The 8,127-nt window shown below is 36.3% G+C and overlaps 2 long non-coding RNA genes across 2 annotated transcripts; both read left to right on the forward strand.

Annotated features, from left to right (window-relative positions):
* Positions 1–924: 924 nt before the first annotated feature.
* Positions 925–2,683, forward strand: LOC148413278 (uncharacterized). Its single transcript, XR_015867781.1, has 3 exons — positions 925–1,208; positions 2,240–2,321; positions 2,626–2,683. It is a non-coding gene; the product is annotated as an uncharacterized LOC148413278 (long non-coding RNA).
* Positions 2,684–4,824: 2,141 nt separating this feature from the next.
* On the forward strand, positions 4,825–8,110 carry LOC148413279 (uncharacterized). Its single transcript, XR_015867825.1, has 3 exons — positions 4,825–4,859; positions 5,165–5,263; positions 6,726–8,110. It is a non-coding gene; the product is annotated as an uncharacterized LOC148413279 (long non-coding RNA).
* Positions 8,111–8,127: the final 17 nt, after the last annotated feature.

Below are 8,127 nucleotides of genomic sequence, written 5' to 3' on the forward strand. Positions count from 1 at the left end.
AATATTTGTCTGAAAAATGTATTGTAGTAGGGGTGAAAACTGCAACACAATTTCATCGAAGTCTGAAATGATAAAAGACGGAATGGATGTGAAGATTGAAGAGGATGCTGCACAATAAGTCTGATTGATGTGGTTTGCCCAGTACACATGCTGTTCATCATGAGGCAGACACAATAAATGTTGACCTCGACAATGTCATGTTGAAAACCTACCAGCACGTCCATATTTACACTGTCCGCACTGAGTACCTGAGGAAGTACTATGACCTTGTTAAATTAGTATCGTATTGGTATAGTATTGTGAGGCTACTGGTTTATTTACATTATTGCACTGAAAAGTCAAAATAGAGTTTTTTAAAGCTGAATTTTCTACAGAAGAAGTACTATTTAGAACATTATTTCAGATGTATTTACTTGTTTGTCAAGTGTCCTCTTTTTGGAAATCAAAACAAAAACAAATGTCACGCTATCATATTACCTATCAACAGGTCTAAGAATATACCATCCATGTAAAACTGGCATAAAAATTACATGTGTGTGTACTAGTGGTGTAATGGTCCCTTGAGAATTGGGTTTACTCCAAATTTCCATACATTGTCCATACATTCTTGATTTCTACATAACAAAACAGAAACCAAAAATGATGCATCTACACACTACTGTGATCACAACAGCCTTCCCGTGGAAATATTTTCAGCAAGATGAAGCATACAGGTGATTAGTGAATGAAATACTATCATCCCCAAATATAAAATGCACCAATTTATATGAAACACACAATTTTGCAGTCAAATTCTGGTATTTTCTATATTACCGTTTATAAGATGCACCAATACTTGGGCAACAATGTATGCATTATTGCAAAACAGAATTAATATAATCTTTCGAGAACTCTATTTTTCTTGTGTTCATATCCGTGGATTATATAGGTGTTCCAAGGTAAGTGTGTATCTGATTTCCCACATTGTGAGCGGTCTTGAACGCCTCGCCCATGGTGAATGCTTTGGAACCGGGTAGGGTCTAATTGCAGGATGTAGGAGGGGGGTGTAGTTTCAAAAATGGCACCAAAGAAACTACAACACCCCCTGGGGTGGTATTTTGCCTTCATAAGGAAAAAGGGGATGTGTAATTAGTTTTTTTCTAGGGAGGCCTTAATGCTGGTGTACCTTACAGATAGATTAAAAAAAAATGGCGGATCAGGAGCACATTGTAAGTTAAAATTGTTTGTATTTAAGGAATGTTGCACAATTTTTAATTGGATATTAATAAATATGGGTCGTTTAGCAATACAATTCAGTGAATGTTACCAGATTGTTTTTCCTAGCACGGTGTAACTATAAGTATAGGATTGTAGAGTTATATACTTCAATAATTATGGTCGCAATCACTTTTTGCGTTGCTACCCATTCACGTTACTATAACGTGAAAATAGTGCATGAATAACATGATTTTAAACGGTGGATTAAAATGTTTAACTGCATTTTGTTGTTGTTAAGGTGATATGAGTTTGAATTGTGCAAATTTACAGTGAAGCAGGGAGGACACTAATTTTAAAGTTAAACTATTTCGTATAACTTTGGCAGACAGAAGTCACCCTGCAAAAGGAAAACAAGAAATCACTCAGTGAAGTAGGATTGATTTGAATTGAATTAGCAAAAGTCCAACATCAAATTCTCAATTTCTATCCTTTGTTCAAGATAAATTGAAGTGTGAAAACAATACATCTTAGTCTGTTTACTGTTAAGCATGACAATGAATTTGGAAAATAAACATGACAGTTTATGAATTTGGAGAGCCAGCAATAGAGCTGGAAAATCATCCACAATGTAAGTATGTCATATCAGCCAATAAATACTTTTTTTTTAACTATTCAAAACAATAAAAATGAATATTCAACGGATTAAAGTTTAATGGCAATCAAATAACCATCTAGAGTGATTCCAGACACATTCTTGTGACAATATAGTTATATCCAAGTAACTAATAGAAGGAAACTGATGCATCTAGCATACTATGCAACGTAGACACACATCCATTTTCCATCCATTGCTGGCACTTATCTCAGCAGACTCTGAGCCGTCATGCTAGCCTTCTATTTCTGCTTTTATCTGGAACATTTTGATTTAATTTGCAACTAATGATACTTCCCCTGAGCCAAAACACACATATCATTGAATTTTTGACTAACTAAATTCAGTTGTGGATAAAAATACCATGTTCCTTATTTTGTTTGTTCTCAGGTTCCATCAACCATGGGCAGACACCAGTGCCCATTATCCAAGGTTCAACATATTATTGCGGCATCTGTGCCAAAAGCAGCAAGTATGCATATGTTGTCTCACTTATGCAAACTCATAACAAGTCAATTATTCATCACAGATGTATGTCTGAGTTTTAAATCCAGTATTACTCAAGTAGAGCTTGTGACTGGAACAATATCTTATTGTCATGTGTGTTTTAAATCCAGTATTACTCAAGTAGAGCTTGTGACTGGAACAATATCTTATTGTCATGGTAAACAATTAATACCAACATGAAAATTAATGTTTTGTTAGTTTAAAGGGGATGTTCAACACATGTTTTTTACATATTGCTTTTTTTTTGTGTTTGTTAAATTTCTCTGCAGAATTCAGAGAAACATACAGGATCCCATTTGGCCTCATCACCTGCAGACACTGCAATGTAATTTTTAAAGACACAAACGGCTACTGGGGACAGGGAAAGAGAGGGGAGCTCCTTGGATTCATATCAGACTTCAGTCCAGGAAGATGCTGCAACAATTGCCTTTTTTGAAACTTGAATAAATGTGCTTTTGACTCATGTTTTCTTTTTTACTTTTTTTGGAGTGGGCGAATTTTAAAACGAAATGTGTGCACAGGTCATAGCAGCTAACATAGGTATTAGAAAAAGGTGTTTATATTAGACCATTGTAAAATGGCAATTAAATACTTCGTAAAAATACCTTTGTATATAGTTATCTTTTACAGGGTTCGAAACATAACATAAATGGAAATTTACAAATATGACAGCCAATGAGCACTTGACCTTTAATAATGCAGACTAGTCGTTAAAAGATAATGAAAGCCAATTTAAAAGGGGGGGTGATATCATTGTGATATCATGATGATGCCCCATCATCAATGATATCACAGTTTATATGTTTGACACAAAAACCTATCAAGTCCGAGCCTTGTTTTCTATTACATCATACCAAATACTAGTTCGAGTTCATATATCATCACCTTTTACAGAGACACACATTTCCTTATGTTAGTTCTTACAGTTTTTTTAAATCGCTTGTGCCCCTTCAAACTATAATAGCCTTTTCTTATAGTGAAAAGCTTCTGGATACTGTAGCAAAGTTGGCCATTATATATTATATACGTCATTTGTGTCATTTTGAATTCAACTAAGTCATCATAAGTAAGTAAGATCATAAGTTGTTCAAGACTTACTCCAGAGCAGCAAACACTGCAACTGTCATTAATATATACAGAAATGTAAATTATATAAGACCAAGCAGGTAACTTGTTATCCAATTATATACCAGTCTTTAAAAAAAACAACAACATTCATACAGTATAATCTATAGTAACAAATGTTTTCTTTAAATCAATGAAAGTCAAAATTGGGAATTATTTGTTATACATATTAGTCGCAATTTCCAACAAAATCTCCAATATTACCATAGAACTTGGGCTCGTTCTTCTTGAAACCATATAGATTTTCACTTAAACGATACTTCTTAAAAGTGAATTTATCAATGAAATTATTAATTGTGTGTATGTGAATAGTATTTTTCTAGATTTTCTTGCCAATGGTGGTAATATTTATTTTGCTCTCCACTTTTATATTTTAGAATGACTTTTCCAATTGCTTTTTTGGACGTATCAAGGACTTATCACAAATGTATGCAAAAGGTTGTACTGTACTACATTTTCCATAATATTTTTTTTACTAATGAAGTATGAACATTACAAGTCTGTCGACCGTTTATTTTTTTTTTAATAGTTCTATTGCACGTATTGGATTTATGATTTTTTTTTTAATTATATAAATACATAACATAAACGTTAGATGCATTATTTCACTCTATAATACAGTATCGCTTTGCGTATGTACCTGTCGGGACAAGACGTTTTCCATAATATTGTTACTAATGACATATCAATATTACAACAGTCAGATGACCTTTTATTTTTTCTAACGCTTTACAACATTTAATAGGTCTATTTCACTGCATTATGTTAAGATGAGATATAGTAATTACAACATAAACGTTAGACTCATTTCACCCTCTAATATAACTTTATGTACCTGCCGGTACACATTAAGGCCTCCCTAGAAAAAAAAAAGATAATTACACGCCCCCTTTTTCCTATAAAGGCAAAACCCCTAGGGGGTGTGTAGTTTTTTTTGTGCCATTTTTTGAACTACACGCCCCTGTCCTACATCCTTCAATCAGACCCATTTATTTGAACCTTTTGTTTTTTCTTTTCTTTTCTTTTGTTTTCACCAAGGTTATGAGTGTTATATATGCCAAAAGAACGCAATTAATAAACGAGTCAAATGGAATACACCCCCCCCCCCCCCCCCCCCCCCCCCCCCCGTTTTCCCCGTAGTTGGGAGATAACAAGTTCCTTTCTCAGTTCAGGGCTGTCTTGGGTGTGGCAAGAAAATGTAAAGGCTATTTCGGACCGCTACCATTTAGCTCCACCAGGGGAAGCAACTCAACGGGCAGTTATTCCAAGATGGGTTCGGGTGCCATCAGAAAAAGTAGCTCTTTTGGTTAATTAAATGATAACAAACATGAAATCAAGGATCGGTTTAAATATACCGTCGCTCATCGTGGAACATCACGTATGTTCTTGCACATCAACAAATAATGTTAAAAGAAACAATTTGGATTAATTGTTTTAAGGCATATTATTGCAGCAGATTTGGATTAATTGTTTTAAGGCATATTATTGCAGCAGATTGTATCGGATATCTTACAAATTATTGATGTTATTTTGATGACAAGGGAGTGGCAATCGTTTACAACGGAGCAACCTAATTTGTTTCAATGAAAAAGGAGAGAACATTTCGAGAATTTATGGCTGTATTCAACAAAAAGTCCTCGAACGCAGCGTAACTGTTAAATACCGCTTCCTTGAACACCTCAGGCACTATACTTCCTGTCTGCGCCAACTTCTGTGACTAAAGAACTTCCCTGTAGGACAGCTTCTATTAACACGTTTCTTTCGTTTGATGAGAACAACATTGTGAGTATTATTGTTTTTGCCTTTGTAGATCATGTAGCACATTTTCCTGAACAAATATTCAACACTCCGTCGCTACGTTTTAATTGCCCCTAACATCACATAGACTTGATGTGACCTCGTGTCTCTAGCGCCACATTAGATTACTGCCACATTTTAAGGACCACATTCGCTATAATTACATTAATTAATATGTTTGTATGTCCATATTAAACCGATGGACCGCCCTACCGTCGAAGATTAAATGACATTTTCCTACACCTATTTAGTAACAGAGAAGTCTGCACTATTTTATGTAAATTACACGTGCAACGAAGAACAAGAAATGGCGTTTGCATTTGGAATGAAACATGTTGTAAACTTAAAATACATGTAGAGCGTTGTTCGCGTTTGAGCTGTCAAATTCACGCACGCGTACAAGCACGCACGCGTGCGCAAACACGCTGTCATGCCCATAACTGTGGCGCATTGACACGGTTTTCAGCTCCGTCCAACACTACCTTTAGCCCAATACCACCTTTAGTCTCCAAAGGAATCTGCCTAGAAAAAGTGTTGATTCCACAGAGATTCATTCTGAATAGGCGGAGAGCAATTCTTGCTTCCATGTGTGACAACGAGTCGGAGAAAGAGGTGTTCTTCCAACAGTTGTCTTAGAATTTATTGGACAAAAAAAAAGGGCATAAATATATAAATGAGATTGGAGTGTCCGTGTCCAGCACCAGCAGGTAAATTCCAAACTGTAATGCATTACTGCTTATTACTGTCATTTCAAAGTATCTTGGGGACATATAAGGGATCTTGCTGTCAAGGTTTTCAAATGCTGATATCCACTGTGGAAAGCGGCAGCATATCTCTTCTAACGAATTTTCTAACCTCTTCCTCATCGAGAGAGTATAATCTTCTGCGTGTTTTCTTTTCACTAACTTCACGTTACTATGGTCCCGCTCTAAATGATTTGTCAAATTAGTGGTCTTATTTTGCAAAGTGGACACCTTTTTAGGTGTTGCGCACAAAGTGTACCTAATGATTATATTTTTCTTCTTTTTATTTCTGATGAATTGAAAGTAATGGTCGTAGGTCTATCTTGTTTACATTTTGTCCATATTTAACCTGCTGTTTTTATCTCAGCTGTAGTGGATCAGCCAATAAACGTTTTGCCCTGGACTTTTCTTCTCCGATTTTGCAGTGTTTTTGGCGAATTTTCCACTTTCAGGCTAAAAATGCATTGTAATGCATTACTTTACTCGCATTTGTAACAAGTATAATATTATTTTTTTGTGTGTGTAATATCTTACATTACCATGTTACTGTCATGTTTACCCATTCGAAATTTGTGAGAAACCATACACAAAGAAGGAGAATTTTTATCTTACTCATTCATGAGGTGAATGGAGGAGAACAGCACGAATGCAAGTCTGCTGCGTTCTGAGGTCCTCCTCTGCACCCCCTTCTTTAATTTGCTCAGGAGATCCCTCGGTGCAAAAGACATTGCTGCCCTAGACCTAGAGGATTGGGGAGACATTCGGCAGCAATGTAAACAATTGGTTTACAAAGGTGAGGAATGCAGTTGATCTCCTTTCCCCTGGGAACAGGATGTGTGACTGGTCACAGGCCTGTCTCCTTCCCGCAGCTGCCCAAAACGCATCAGTTCCTCTTCTTCACAACCAACAGTATCAGAAAACATTAATCCCAATCTGCCAACATACTGATCACATAACATAATCACTGATTGCATAACAAACATACTAAATCGTTGCATAACAAACATGGGATAACCTATATGCTATTATTCTTGCAGTTACAGTTACAAGTAATACATTATAGTATTAATAATACTATATTACTATACTATATATATTAATAATATAGTATAATATTACTTTTTTTTTATTTTAAGGCACTGAGCCTGAAGTGCAATGGAGGGCAACTAGGATTATATAAAAGGCTCACAATGTTGTATGTTCTTGTTTGCCAGAGTTACAAGTTTATTTATTTATTTTCTTGAACGAGAACTTTTCTCAAACGAGAACATATCACCGGCGATTTCTTTCTCTTTAATCCATAATAGAAGAAGCCTCTCCATTTTGTTGTTGACCGAGGTCCGTCCCCTGGCAAGGAAAGTCTTGCCCTTAGAAGATTGCCGAGCGGTTACGGCCATACTCACTAGCAAGGTTAACTATGCGTGCGCCTCCTTCGTATTTTTTTATTATCTCCTGCTTCGTTTCTATTGTCATCATCCTCTTACTTCTTCCTTTACCACCACTTGCAATTTTAGAAGCCATGTCTAACAGATAAAGTTTGCAAATTACCGACCAGCTGGGCCATCAAGCTAGATGAAGGCATTCGGCCAATAGCATATCGGCAACTCCTTTAACGAGGGATACAACCCAGTCTGTGGTGGCGGGCCCGGCCTTATGCCTCCATCACATTCACTCTCTTCATCATCATCATCATCTCACCACACATCCCCGTTCCACTCCTCCGGATTCCACTGCGCTGACAGCCCAGTGGTAAGTGTGTCCTTCAGGCTCTGAAAAACAACTTACTCAATAATGTTCTCCTTTGATGAAAACATCTTATACAATAATAACTGTCAACCTCCCACAACAATGTTCTTCTTTGGTATGAAAACAAGATAGTAAAATGGTCAAAACGTCCTGACCAAAAACAAGTTAGTGAAAAACAACTTTATATAACCATGGTTGCACAATATATTCGGGTTTTCAACGGCTATGGGAAGCATCACTAATTACTATTCCTCTCACCGACCAATAGCATATCCGCATCTCCGTGACTGTGACCTTAATCGACCAATAGCATATTGGCATCTCCGTGACTGAGACCGTGACTGTGACCTTATAAGACCA

Source organism: Hippichthys cyanospilos, chromosome 14 (genome assembly GCF_059441005.1).
Source record: "Hippichthys cyanospilos isolate Australia breed blue-spotted pipefish chromosome 14, RoL_Hcya_1.0, whole genome shotgun sequence".
NCBI classification, from domain to species: Eukaryota; Metazoa; Chordata; class Actinopteri; order Syngnathiformes; family Syngnathidae; genus Hippichthys; species Hippichthys cyanospilos.